Source organism: Aythya fuligula, chromosome 21 (genome assembly GCF_009819795.1).
Source record: "Aythya fuligula isolate bAytFul2 chromosome 21, bAytFul2.pri, whole genome shotgun sequence".
Lineage (NCBI taxonomy): Eukaryota > Metazoa > Chordata > Aves > Anseriformes > Anatidae > Aythya > Aythya fuligula.
In genome coordinates, this window is record NC_045579.1 from 5,987,657 (window position 1) to 6,002,639 (window position 14,983).

General features: G+C 43.5%; 1 protein-coding gene across 3 annotated transcripts in view; it reads right to left on the bottom strand.

Moving 5' to 3' along the window:
* RERE (arginine-glutamic acid dipeptide repeats) overlaps positions 1-14,983 on the bottom strand; it is a 222,542-nt gene that overhangs the window by 174,263 nt on the left and 33,296 nt on the right. The gene's annotated exons all lie outside the window — the stretch shown is intronic.

Genomic DNA, 14,983 nt, shown 5'->3' on the forward strand with positions numbered 1-14,983 from the left:
TCTGGGGGGGATCTAGGGGGTCTAAGGGGTACAGTGGGGGTGTAGAGGGGTGTAGTGGAGGTCTAGGAGGGGGTGAAATGGGGGTAAGGGGGGCCCAGAAGGGTTCCCCAAGAAGCAGAGGTGCCTCGCCCAGGCCCCCCTCACACAGGTTTGCAGGAGCCGTGCTCCTGAGGAGCCTGCCTCCCTCCAGCCCTCCCCGCTCCCCAGCAGCAAGAGGAATTCGTCTGCTCAGCAAAACCTCTTCCTTTTAATTGTACTTAATCGGCCATTTTTTTTTATTATTTTTTTTTTTTTAAATAACGGGTGTTTACCTCTAGCCGCGTGTCTGCCCGCACGACGCCGAGGAGCCTTTCGGCTGGTAGCACCAGCTCTGGTTTAGGGCAGAGCCTCGCTATTGCCATCGCAGAGTAAAATGCAAAGCAAGCCAGCGATGTGATTTATTACCTGAGGGTAATGAATGAACCAGGGCACGCTGCTGCCCTGCCGAGCGCATCCGCTCCCCAGTCCCGCAGTAGTATTTTAACTTACAGAAAGGGAGAAAGCAAGGTTCACAGAACCACTTAATTTGAGCAACACCCTCAAGTGCTGTCTGCTAAGTGATTTTTTTTTTTCCTGATGCTGTTTGTTATTTGTAGCTGTGTTTCCCCTCCCTTTATCCATAGGCATGCCTCGTGTTTTGTACAAGGAGTCCTTCAGGAGACAAAGGTCCAGCTTCAAAATTATGCTGTACTTTCTGGAAATTGCTACCTGAAACCACTAACACAGCTGAAGCACGAGTAGCTGATTAATTCTAATGCCCTTGCCACCTTGCAAGACTGCTATGATCGATACAAATTGAAAATGGTGTGCAGCACAAGCTTCGCTCCCGCAATATCCATTGTACAACAGCTTCTCAGCTGGAGCCTGGGCTGGAAAGGCAAGCGGCTTCAAAATAAGCCTCATAACCAAGTAGCTGTGTGATAGCTCCAAACCTGCCAGAGCTGAAATTCAATCCTCAAGTCAGCACAAAGCAACCACTGCATTTATCCTCACTTCAATTTTCTAATCAAATATGGCCTGACATCTGGCAAGCCATGGAAAGGAACTTACTGCTCCAGTGTGCATTTGAGGAAGTATTTACTTCCAATGACTTCCAAGAGCTTTCCAGCAGTAAGTTCATTCAGGCCAAGTTCCATGTATTTAAAAAAAAAAAAAAAAATACTGTTTGATGGGATTTGTTCAAAAATACGTTATCACTTTAGGACAGAGTTCCCTGCCACTTCGAACTGCTAATCCTACAAGTCAGTGTATTTTGGAAAAGTACACTCAAATTAAAAAAATATGAAACTGTAGATTTTCTTTTTATATCCCATTACAATTAAAGTTGTTCAACAGTGCAAAGTGCAATAACATCCAGCAACCTGAGCACAGCAGGACTGGATTCAAGCCTCAGACACTGCCTCGCAAAGCCAGGGCAAACCAACGTCAGGGTTTGGCAATGTGGTAGATGGCAGTGCAACCATCTGAGGTCCCACCTGGTTTGTACAGCACATCTGAGATCCTTGAATGAACACAACAGCTCCAGCATTCAATCACTGACATCAGAAGCAACTCAATGTTCGCTAATTGGCTTTCCTGCGAGATATGTAGATCTGCCCCCGTTTCACAGAGCAAAATTCAAAAAAAACCCATGCACTGAGCACAGCCTCCAGCTCCATTTGGCAATGGAGACTTTTCATCTTTCCTTTTGAAAGTGGATTATAAAAGATGAAACTCTTTTCTTGGTCATTAAATACACCTTTGCTAGTCACTGCATTATAAACTCACAAAAGCATTTCTTTTATCATCAGTGCTAATAGCACACGTCTGAGAAAGGGACGAGCCCCGAGTTAGGCGCACACACAACCCATCCCAACCATTCACATAAAAACCATCCCAGCTGGTCACCCAAAGACCTAGAGCGGGCTCAATCAGAGCTTCACCCAAAGACAGCTTTGGGATGAATGCTAGCAGCACGTCGCGCTCGGCGTGTGCTGGTTATTGGGGCACACACTGAGCATGGCAGCTCCAGCCCACATTTCTCACTGCCACGGTGAGCACATAAGAGGAGACGAGGGATGTACAACCGGAGGAGCTCCGTATGCCACGGGCCTCGATGCATGGCCCAGAACTTGCCATCAAGTCCATTACGAGCATTAGTTACACAGGGCACCTGGAGGTGAGGATAATCAACAATAGAAGCTGAAAATATGGAAAAGAATAAGGTTTTGACTCGCTGTCAGTAACTCTTGACACTGCTTAGAAGCACGTACACACACACACACCCACACACACCTCTCCTTATGCCACGAGCTGGGAAGCACCCGTTAACTTGCCGTTTGCTGTTTCAGTGCTTCCCGTGAATAATCTAACGCTTTGTATGCTGTACCTACGCACGTCAGCTTAAGAAAGATTGAGCACTGAGAAGTGACAGCGCATCCTCAAAGGGCTGCAGAGTGTGCTGCTTTCTAGACATGCCACCCGCAGCGCCATCGCTCATAGCTGCTCACGAGTTCCACCAAATCTGAGGACTGTTACATGCAGATGCACTAAGCTGAAGACCAGCACGCCGATATAACTCCCTCCAAGCCACGGGATCTACCCACCAGCAGCATTCTCTGCTCCTTCCAACAGGATCAGCCATTAAGCACACATAAATATTTCAGCCACGAGACAAACTGCTCTGAAGGAGCAGACCGAGGTCTACCAGATCTGTATACACTGGAAACACAGACTAACTGTAAACAGACTTAATGAGATTAGGCAGATTAAGCAGGTAATTTATTTCTTATTTTTAAGACAACCAAGACAAAGAGGTCCCACAAACACTTGAGAGCAGCTCACCGGAGTCACCACCCGGTTAACTTCTGCCAAAGCAGACTCAAGCACGCTGCCCGCCTTGCACAAACCGTAGCCAAGAAGTAAAATGCCTGAAATTCACTTTTAAGAACACATGGAGACGCGATTATGACAAGTGCTTTCTAAAAGCTAATATAGCATTGCCTGCCTAAGCTGGGAAGTGTAACACATTAAACCCCTGCTAAGCCGAACCTATTTTTAAAAGGGGATTTAACACTGTTCTCATGGAAATCAGGCTCTCCCTTCGGATTTGGCAATGGGGTGGGGAGAAGAGGAAGCGAATAGGTTCAAGGAGAACCAGCTAACAGCTTCATAGTGTCACAGCTCCGCTTTGATTTCTGTCACTAATTCCAGTCCTCATCAAAAGTTTCCAGACTGTCCCTGACAGTGCGTGTATTCCCAGCCAAGACAGGGATGGCATCTCATGGAAATAAGGAGCCTGAAGCAGACAATTTAAGCGTGAAAACTCCCGAGGCCTGTGAGCACACCTCAACACCCCTCAGGAAACATCGATCGAGTCCTAAGCACTTTCGTGCCCCAGTTCTGATTCAGCTACAGCTCGCTCCGCAATTCGATGAGGGTGCTTTTCCACACTCCCCAAAAGCCATCCCTAAGAGGAAATTCAGTGTAACATTGCTATTGCTTCAACATAATCAAAAGGGCATTTCATTCTGTAATCCAAGCCTAAGGAGAATGTAAACTCAGCCGAGTTAAACACAATTAGAGTCTTGCCCACTTCCTCTCCCACAAGTTTACATATTCAGCATGTGATAGTCCTAACAAACCAGAAGATGACGAATTATTGTAATTTGCTGTGTAACTGCTGAAATTTGGATCAATCTTTTTTTGCCTCTTCTAAATCCCCCAGATGGAATCTGTACTCTTTATGGGCCATGGAACTTCAGATTGTTCAGGTTTTTTTTGTAGGCTTCGGTTCAAGCCTGTAGGTTTGCAGCATCTAACCTGGATCCCACTGAAGAAACCACCTCTCTATCACGTGTTTTATGGCTCAACAACTAGGATTTCTTTTCTGTACTTACGTGGCATTCAGATTCATGTTTCAGATGACCTCAAGTCACATCTCAAGGCCTTAAAAGTCAGTATCTCAAAATCCAACCCCACCTCAAGGCTCTGGATGAGGCTCCTCCAAGCACAGTCTGAGGAACCCCAACGCCTCCAACCACCCCAACGCCCGGCCCCCAGAATTCCAGTACTGCCCTTGCTGCAACTGCCACCAACAACCACATCACCACCCCCTTCTGCACCCTGGACAGGGTGCCCAGAATCAGGTGACACCTTTGGGCCACATTCCTGATGCCAAGAGCAAAGCACAAACGCAGACAAAATCCTCTGAAGAGCAAGAAATAAATTAGCCCTCAAAATCTGTGCACTGGCAGTACTTCCTGCGTGTTATTAGGCAAAAATCACAAGTCGCCTCGGGTTCTTTCTCAGCACATCCAGAATCTGTGAGGCAGCCAAAAAATTACTGTTGGTACAGTCAGTGCATCACCTCAGCTGCAGAATTGTGATAGAGACTTCAAGGACATACAGAAAGTCCTGCACAACTCCATTCTACACGCCTGAAAAAAATCTGCTGGGTTATTTTTATACACCATCTTGGATGCACGCAGCATTTCTGTCACAGTAGGGAAGAGAGAAAACAAAAGTTGCTCCCCCAGGGAGCTGTGAAGACTGCTAAAGCAATTTCACATGCTGGAAATCTCAGGATTTTACAGAAAGGCCTAGCTGAAGAAGTGTTGAGGAAAAAAAAAAAAAAGAAAAAATAAACAGTTGTTGTGGAGCCCACTAGGAGCTCTTTGCAATCTCAAGTCTCCACACAATTAAGTGAGTGTTCACAACAGTGTCAGCCCATGCCCTCCTCCCTGTTCTCCCCTTTCAAATGCTGAGGACTCAGTTCACCAGCTACATCAACGCTGGAAGCCAGACAGCAGGTGGAGAGCGGATCCTTCCCTCGGCTCAGCACTGCTGGGTCCAAACCTGGAGCACTGGGTCTGGTTCAGGACCATCAGAGAGTGATGGGGGGCTGCTGAGCCTGAAGAGATGGCTCAGGGCAGTGTTGTCAGTGCCTATAAATACCTGAAGGGAAGGTGTAAAGAGGCAACGGGCACAGGCTGGAGCACAGGAGGCTCCCCCCAAACACTGCTTCACTGTACCGGCCCCCAGAGGGGCTGTGGAGTCTCATCCCTCCTGATTCCGTGGCTTCCATGTGCCTAACGAAGAGAGAGAATGAAGACAAGGACAAGACAGAGGAGGGGGATAGCAACTCTTTACAGTTGAAGCTGATCTCAAGGATGGTGCTCCAAAGGAGCTGTACCTCCAGGAGGAAATCCGGCCAGGACAGCATGCTTGCTTTGGGAAGAGCCAAGTGAAAAATGAAAAAAGGTCATGTGGATGAACGAGCTGAGGAACCCCGCGACTTGGCAGGATGTTTACAATAAAAGCTTTTATGTACTTAGATAAGTATGTAAGTACAAAACGTAATAAATTCAGCTGGGATACTGCGACCACGCTACTAAGGAGCGAGCAGTGAGGCAAGTAACTTGAGACCCGGCTATGGCTTACACGTCAGGAAATCGAAACAAACCAGGCAAGGCAGAAAGCTAAGCAGAAAAGAAGCACGTCTGCTAATCACTGAAATCATTTTCTTCCAATATTTTTCCTCTGCTTTGTTTTCTCTTATTCTTTATAACCAAAAATTCATCCTTTTTTTTTTTTTTTTTTTTTTGCTGGGGGAGATGAGGGAAGCAGAAGATTCCTGTCCTGAAAAACTCAGGATTACAGACTAGTAAACTAAACCAAGAATATTAAAGCTAATTCCAAATCTGTCTGCCAGCTTGCAGTACACATACAGCAATACGTCAACCTGCTCAGCAACTTCTTAAATTTGACTACAAGATGATATACAATTTAGTTTAGAGGAGATCTTAAAATTGTGAGAACAAAAGGTATTTGTCAAGAAAGGGCCTTGTGTAAAAGGGAAAATTAACATACCTGAGAATATAAGAAATGGATCAACAAAGCAGGAAAACATTTATTCTCAGCTGTACGTAAAACCAAAGAAAATAAACCCTTCAGTAGGTTGAAGAGCTGTTTTTGTACAAAAACCCGTGGTGGGGGCTGTGAGGCTAAAGAAAAGCAGGGAAGGAAGAAGTAAGCAAACATCTTTTTCAACTCTATCAAAGCAGTTGTAAAACAATGGAAGCCTGCCCGTTCTCCCCTCCAGTTTCAACTAAGAGTAACTTTGGGAATGGAAAATTTGATACCTCTATCAACAGCCTGTGGTATGTTTAAGCTATTATAATATAAAGCATGCTTATACTCACAAGCTAAAGGAAATGACTGCCAAATGCTTCCTTTCCAATCTCTCCAGAATAAGACAGATTCTTTACCAAAAGATTTTCTCAACACCCCCAGTACAGCAGACACTGAGCTAACCGACACGTAAAGTTTGCTGTGGATTTATGGTCTTTTATTGAAGTCACAGTGGAGATAGAAAACGTGACTACAGCTCTCAACGTTTTTTGTATAATAATCACTTTCACATTCAAAAGCTTCAGAAAAATTCAATAGGCTTTTTTTTTTCCCCTCTCTAAGTGACAATAACCACAGGATGTGACCGTAGCTATAATAATCTTTCCCTCCAGACGGTCAGATAAGCTCTAAAAACAGGAAGTTTCTACTATAATCTTGAAAATATGTGAGCAGTTTGGAACCGCGTGACTCCAGCTCCATTAGATGGAGAAGAAATGCTTGTTTTCCCAAACCTATGGGAGAAGATACCAAGTAGGGAACCCATCCAAGCACCACACCTCTCCAGAATCCCCCATAACATGGAATGATGCAATTGAATAAACTGAGTTTGTTCCTCTTCTCATTCCCCCCTTACAAAAGCAAACAAAGACAACTCCTGTCTCATAGGAAGCAATATTAGTTTGGTTGAAAATCGATTCTTTTCCCAACCACACGCTCATCCACTTGCTAAGAGCATTAAAAAAGTATACTGGGGCAAGAAGTGCAACCAGTGTGAGCACGCGTCCGTCTTCTCCACGCGACAGTTTGCTACGCTAGGAAACGAGACCTTTAGTCCCACTGAGCAAGGTCTCCCTCCACTTTGCAAGACTTGATAAAGACCAATTTAAAACCGGACTGCTTAGAGAGCAACATGAGCTGCCTTAGAGCACACAAATTAAATAAGCAGCTTGCTGCACTCAACTCGTTTTGATTTGTTTTTCAAACAGAGCGGGATTAGCTGAAGGAGGAACACCTCTCCCCCAGCAGCCTTCAGCCACCTACACAGAGGCTTCAAGCGAACAAAGCGGCGCAGCAGATTTTTTGATAGCCTTTATCAGCCAATTAACAGCCAAAAGGGCCTTTCAAAATTATTCTCACAATATTTCCCATTCCCATACCGTAGATGAAGAGGTGGCAACGAGTTAAGCACGCTTTACACTAACTCGTTAAACACCCTCTGCTGAAAATAACTGAGCCTGCTGGAAATTTTAATGTAAATCAGTTCTGGGCTACTTGTCAAAACAAGGCACGTTTTCCTACCAGGATTGAACACAAATCACACAAGGGCTTAAAAAAATCCCATTCACATGACTGGGTTCTGCCTTGAACTTCCTCCAAGCAAAAGCACGCCGGTCTCGGCCCCCCCGGCACCCTTGGGTTTTCCTACGCAGGGCAGCTCCTCCAGAAACACCCACATCAGCCTCATTTCAAGGAAGGCTCTCAAGGCAACACGCCAGCTTTTCCCTGCTGCTGGCCCAGAATTAACAAAGTTTAACAGAACAGGCATCCCAGGTCTCCTATTTTGGGGTCTCTTCATACCGCATGGAAAGACATCACAGAAGCCAAGACCAAAAGACTTAGAAGATGTAATCCTGAGACTTGGACAAACAAATAATTTCAAGGCAAGTTGGTAAAACAGATCCGAGTGAGAGCTATCTACATAATTTCTTCAAAGTACTTGCAGAAAACTGCAAACATCAAAGCACCCTTCCCTCCCACTCCAAATTGTGTTCCAAAAATGACAGCTTTGATGAAATCAGCTGCGTGCAGATCGCAAATCAAACCCTAGCCGAAACACATGCATATGTACCTATCAAAGGACACTTCCAAAAAACAAACATTCACTTAAGAAAATATTTACACGTTCTACATTAAATTTACATGAACAGCTAACATTTCTGGACAAAAGGAATGCAGGAGTTTCACTTGATGCGAGGCAGGCTTCCCGTGTAACAATAAATAAGCAGCTTTAAAGCCCCTGCACAGAAACATAAGAAACCTTCAACAAAAAGGGCCCAGAAGTAATCCAGGACTTTTTTTTTTTTTTAAATCTGCTCATCGCCAGCATGGTCAAGCTGCAGCATGCCACCTAGTGTCAGACTCCTAAAACAAATGCTATTTGAAACCAAACACCAAAAAAGCTGCAAATTCAAGTAAGTCACGAAGACCATGTCCAGACTTGATTTTGCAGTTGTAAATTTGAAGCCTTCGGTTCTCCCCTTGAGTGCTGACAGCAGCCCAACTGCAAGCACAAAGGAAAAACAGTGCATGAATGTAAGCAACATCACTGGAAGTTAAAATATGGGGTTTCCACTCCAGCTAACAACTCAATTCATCCCGACATGAACTAAGAGCAACAAAAAAGCGTACAAAGTGCATGAAAATCCAGAGGAGCACAGGCAGGTCCTCTAACGTATCGCATGTCAAAGGTGTTCTTTCTTAGGCCTCTGAGCTATAATTTCATTCTCTCCTGAACATAACGTCTAGCCTTTGATTAGGGTAGCGATAGGGACTGCTGAATTTTAATGCTAGTGCTTTATCAGTAACTAGATACACGTACACCTCACGAGTTCATTAATAATCCATTAAGGCAACTGGCATTAAAGCTTGGCAGCCAACTTCCTCATGAAATAAACTTTATTTCTTTACTTTAACATCTGAATGTGCCAAAGGTGGCATATCAAGATGTGAAAACATAATTTAAAGGTTACACTTGCTGTTTCAGTTTCCCTAAAGAATCATTAAGCAGAACACACACCCGGTTATCCATCCCTTCCCTCTTTATAACCTCCAGACATCGTTCCAGCGTCAAAGCGCTCAAGCCACGTGTGAAAAGGGTCACACTGCTCTTTAATTTCCAGGAGGACGCCAGTGTGCAGCAGCATGAGGCATGGCTGGAAAGTGCATTCAACAGGGAATTGTCAGAAGTGAGCAGAAAACCATCAACTGAAGTTTAGAGGAGAGGGAACTGGAGAGCTAAACTACAATCTGAGCCTGTATTCACAGTCTCAGTGGTAAAGCACAGTTGTTAGCAGTGGTTAAATATTAACAGCGAATGCAATTTCAAGAAAGCAAAATGCAAGTTTAGTCCCTAGCCTCCCCTTACAGGTGTGTAGGAATAGTTGCTTCGTCCATTACCCAATTTACAGGGTCCCAAGACAGTAAAACCAGAACAGTTTAAATTCCACTCCCAACACCATTTGGATTTTTTTCCAAAGGAGCGGACGACAAAACATACTGCTGTCACTTACACTGTTCCTTCTCAATAAAATCTGTATTTGGGGGTACCAAGAACCAGATATGCAACAGATTTGTTTTGTTCACTGATGCCTGCTTATTTAAATGAGGTCAAGAGCAAGCCTGAGCATCCTGTTGGACTCAGGCCCTGCAATGAACTCACCGAGTGCTTTTCACGGCACCAAGAAACCCATAGTTATTTTTCAGTTTTGAAAATTTATTCAAAGACCAGAGATATATTCAGTTGGGTGGGGTTGTTATAAAGACTTGGAAATCCAGTAGCTCCTAAAAATATCACTCTATCTATTTCAAATTAAACCTTTTCCAGCCTCCCCTCCATTAATCTACCTTAAGGCATGAAGTGCCGTGCTTTGCTCTTTAGTTTCCAAGCCTGAGTGATAGCGTTTTTTCTTTTTTCTTCCTTTTTTTTCTTTTTAAAGTAACCTTTAAGATTGCTCTCTGTTGATTAAACCATTTTCATGCTTCAATGAGTTTGATTCCTATTAGTTCAGACTGCAGAGAGCACATTGATTTTTTACTATAGTCAGGATCAAGAGAAGTAACAGCTTTGCAAATTAAGCAACTGCTCACCACGTTAACTAGAAAAATACATCCCTGGCAACAACATGCAAGTGTCCAAAGCACTCTTCCACACCAACAAAAGCTAACAAACATGCTTATAATAACTTCAACCTTAGCACTTGAGAAGGAAGGAAAGCTCCCCGCATTACAGACTCTTCAGCTCCTGTTAGCTCTGCTGATAAGGAGCTGTAACACTTAGAAAGGCTCAAAATTACAGACGGCTCGTCTTCCAGCTCTGAATTACCATCATTATACCACACAAATCACCACGTTGGGCTTCAGCCTACTAAAATAGAAATCGCAACCAGAAACGCTCTAGTAGGCTGCTTTTTCTTCTCCTCTTAAATGAAGCTTTTATACCAAACAAACCTAAACAGCTCTTGCATTACAGCCTTGCGCAGAGTTGCACTGTAAATCAAATATTTTATTCTGCAGCCCGCAGCTATTCCCACATTTAATAACTGACATGGGAGACAAGTTTTAATCTTCCACCAGCCTGAAACAATTACTATGCTCATAACCACACAAGTTGGAAGCAAAATTACCAGTTTTGTATACCTGAATGTATATTCAAGGGAGCCATTTTTCCTTTTCCATAGGAAACAGGTGAAGCACACTCAGAATGTGAAAATACAGGATGCCCAACCACCACGCTCCCTAATTCCAAGCTATCAAGACTTTTTCTGTTAAGGAGCAAGAGAAACACATCATTCTTGCCACACAGCAACAAAGGGAAAGCAACCGGAACAGACTGCACATTTGCAATGTAAATATTCTCCAGCCAAGAACCTGAACTACAACCTGGTATAAGACCTGAAATTAGAGAGTGATTCATACATATCCTTAGTTATTAGAGAAAATGCTCTGAGATGATCTGCTGAAAAGCTACCTGCTACCTGGAAGTATGTGCTATATTACGCAATTATTGCCAACATCATGTTTTCAGTTTTTAAAATACTTCTCAGGAGTTCAACTTTTAATTTAGGAAGCTACTCTAAAAGTCAGAGCCGTAACTGAGAATAGCAATGCAGATTCTCTCTGAAATGCCACAGCACTTTCAATACTTGGCCCCAGTCACGTACAGCGGGCCCGTGGATATACATTCCTCCGCAACTGCCAAAACCAAAAGGAAATTGAGATGGAAGCTGCTGCCCTACAGCTAAGGGCATTCACATTCACAACTTCAGGCTTTCAGGTAAGAAGCAACCTCCCAAGAACAGTTACTGAATTGTTTCAGGAAGGATTGCAAGACTATGGAAATAAAAAGAAAAAAATATTACAGGGGCAGTTATAAACAGCAGAAAAAAATCCCTACATGATATCTCAGTGTGGGATTTGCACATTACATGTTTTATTACCAGTTATTAGTAGCTGTTAAAAAGGAGTATTAAAAATCACAGCAGGTCAAACCGCCTCTTCTTGCTTTTTGAATATCTTGAGGCAAAAATGCAGTATTTTACCTCTTGTCCAAGGCAGGGAAAAAAAACGCCGTCAAGTTGGAACCATCCATCCTTTTATTTATGCTCTATAAAGGCCTGAAAAGCTACTTCAAACAGCCCAATGATTTAAGCCAGCACGACAACGATGGGCAGGATGCTGGAGCTCACTGTGCCTTGGAAGCCTTGAGGAGGAATCCCCCAGAGCTGAGCAATTGAGAGGCATCGGCCTCTCTAAGCCTCCAGCCCAAGCCAATACTCACGCTTCCAGCGCGCCGAGATGTCACGCGGTGGTGCAGAGAGAGACAAAAGGGAAGCACGGCGACTTTTATTGCTTTTTTTCTGTGAAACGTGGTCTTGGCACGTTGAAGGACAGAGAGCACTGCTGATTCCGAGCGCCCTCTGGAGTCGGCTCCTCCTTAGTGACAGCCAGTCACCAACACCATCCTCTTTGCTTCCAGAATTCACACCCCAATAACTAACCACAGGTTTCTAAAAATTGGTAAGATTTCTATTTTTTTAATTTTTTTATTTTTTTTTTTACACAACAGCTGATAACAGCCATTAAACACAATCATTTTTCAGATGTCCTGGGACACGTGCTATTTTCTAAACTTCCCTAAAGCATACATATCACTTACATATCCACCGCTGCTCCAGGTGGAAGGGAGGTGAGCGAAGGCACACGGGCAGGGGGTGTCTCACTGCATCCAGCACTTTCTGCAATTTTAAACGACCTTTTGAAATTGGCTGGTCACCTTTGAGCAGGTTTTTAGTAGTTCTGCGGGCATTATTCAGTCTGCTCTTGTTCAATATTATACCTCCATGTTGTCGTTTAACCCCCATAATAATTCCACCCCTTTTCCAGAGGCAATACATCCCTTCAATTGTTTTTGTGTCACCAGGCATACAGGTGGCTTGGTTTTTAAGCCATAACTTCACTTACAAGTTTTCCCATTCCTATGAAAATACGTTTGACATACCCACAAGCTGTATGCACTGTGAAGTGGGTCTGAAGCAGGAAGAATTTAAATTAAACTGGATGGAGGTTTGAACTATGCCCTGATGTACCCAGTGGATACAGACAGCACCAAACACAGCGATGCACAGGGGCACTGAGGTCTGGATGCCACGTACAGAGCTCAGGAAGATGCTCAGAAACCCAAAGCACCACCAGGCTGAGCTGTGCACACCAACACTTCTCATTAACACAATTATCAGCCACCTTCTGCCGTTTGGCAATAAGACGTAACTGAACTTTCTCCGAGTTTAGTTTATGAAAGAGTGGTGCTTTTACAACACACGGGAAATGTTTTCGAAGAGCACAATGTTCACTGGAAGGACGCTCTGCCTGTAAAATTTTACAGTTCTCCTTGTAACGAGTGTTTAGAAGTGTCTAAATATTGCTCAACAACAGTCACCAAGCAGCAAAGCTTCTCATTCAGTATGCACGTACGCTTGCACCTTGTCTTCCACCCACTACTGCTGTTTGGATTAAGCATTTTCTCCCCTGCAAAAACAGTTCCTTTTCCCTCTGGAATACCAATGGCTCAGAGAAATGCCTGGGATGCATAAACAAAAGACCAGTGTAACAAAGCCTTCCAGCACTAACCAAACTCCAAAATCATCCTGGCTGACAAGTCTCATTTCCAAATAGCCCTCTTGACCTCCCCCTCTGAACTACTCAGTGTACACAGGACCAGCACGTCGCAACAGCCTGCCCAGCCCAGCGATGCCTTCCTCTACCAGAGGACTTGCACCTACTTCCACTTCTGACAATTTTATCTACCATGAAAATTTAACAGATAGGGAAAAGTACTGCACTGAACTGTATTCAAGTCAATTTTGTCATTGGGAAACCTGTCACAGACCAGGGAAAGCTTAACCAAGGTTTTTCTTACATTGGAGTTAGCACCTCCCTTCTTTTATTTCCTGCCCCGCTGTTGTGGGAACATCAACATTGTGGTGTGCTGGGGGTTGGGTTTGGGTTTTGTGTGTTTTAAACACAACAGAAACATCTCCCCCATCCACATATGCACAGCCCAGAGTAAGTTCTATATTCATGTCATAACAAAATTCATATCAACAACATAATTCATATTAATGAAAGCTACCAACATACTTAACTAAAACAATCTTGAATTTTTCATGTCACATGCATATTCGTTTTCTGCATTTCTATAGCTCATCTAAATAATTGTTCATGTTTGCAGACAAACACATCATCTCATCTACTGACAGGCACAAAAACAGAACAAAAAGAAAAGTGTCTTACAAAGGAACACAGCCTAACGCATGCCCCTTTCGGTACAAATTGCAGTAAGTTAACAATTCCGTGTGGTTAACTCTGGGAATTACCTTAAGCAGAAATCAATCCTGGAGAACACAACTGTTTTTAAGACTCACTTTTCATCACTTAAAGACACATGGCTTTCTCCACACAGATCAGCCTCTTACCAAAAATGCGGAATGACATGAGCTACTAATTTTGATGCCCCAAAGCACTGAAGAATTCATAGAAGGGTGCATACTTCCTAACATGAGTTTCTTACCTGAAACCTCAAGGAAATGAGCATCATGATCTCTCTGTTTCTAGGTATGAATCCTTTTGAAAGAAGGTATGCAGCAACACTCTGCATGTACTTCTGGATGTTGTTTCTTCCTGCTCTCGGGTGACTTCTGCCTATCCTTTAAAGACCTAAGCAGCATTAAGACGATTTTATTGAGTGATGCAGGTGTCCATGTCAGAATGGTTCTTTCTCAGATAGGAAAAAGTTGAATAGATATGCTGCCATTCCCCCAATTAATTGCAAGAAATAGATCCTCTCGTTACTGGCCCCATACTGTTGGCAGCTCTGGCTGCCTCCCGCATCGTGAAGTGACTAAAGCCATTAGGTATTTAGGAGAACATTAAAATGTCAGCAAAAAATTCTCCCCCCAAAAATCTGCTATCAGCACACTGATAGGACAGAGTAAGATACTACCTCCAATTAAGATACAAAGCTATTCAAAAAGCTGCTGCTTCTCTGTCACTTGGAAAGATAGCTAACTAGCTCACGCTGAACAAAGATTAAATTTTGTTTTCAAAGATTTCACGTGTCGCGACCTAATGAAGTGAGCAGGGAAGCTGCTGTTGCTCCGATTTACTCCATCAGCCTGACTGTGGAGCGAAGGAGCCATTCTTGCTCTGCTAAACACTGGTCACATCTGTAAGATTACCTCTCACTCATAAGAGCTGGAGTTTTTAATTACTATTTTTAAGTGAAAGATTCTAATGCGTAGGACGTCAGTTACTTAATTAAAAATCCACTTGGTTATTAAACTACTATTAGAAAGCCCAATTGAATCTCAAATGAGTATAAGTTATTGTTGTGTGAAATACATCATTAAAGCCTTGCTCATTGATTATAAGGATTTGCTTAAAGCAGGTACATGCAAATGATAACACTGATACAAGAAAGGAACTATGCAGAGAGCAGTTAATAAGCGACTATTAATCAATGCACAATTATTAGTGTCTTATTGCATGCAAATCTGAG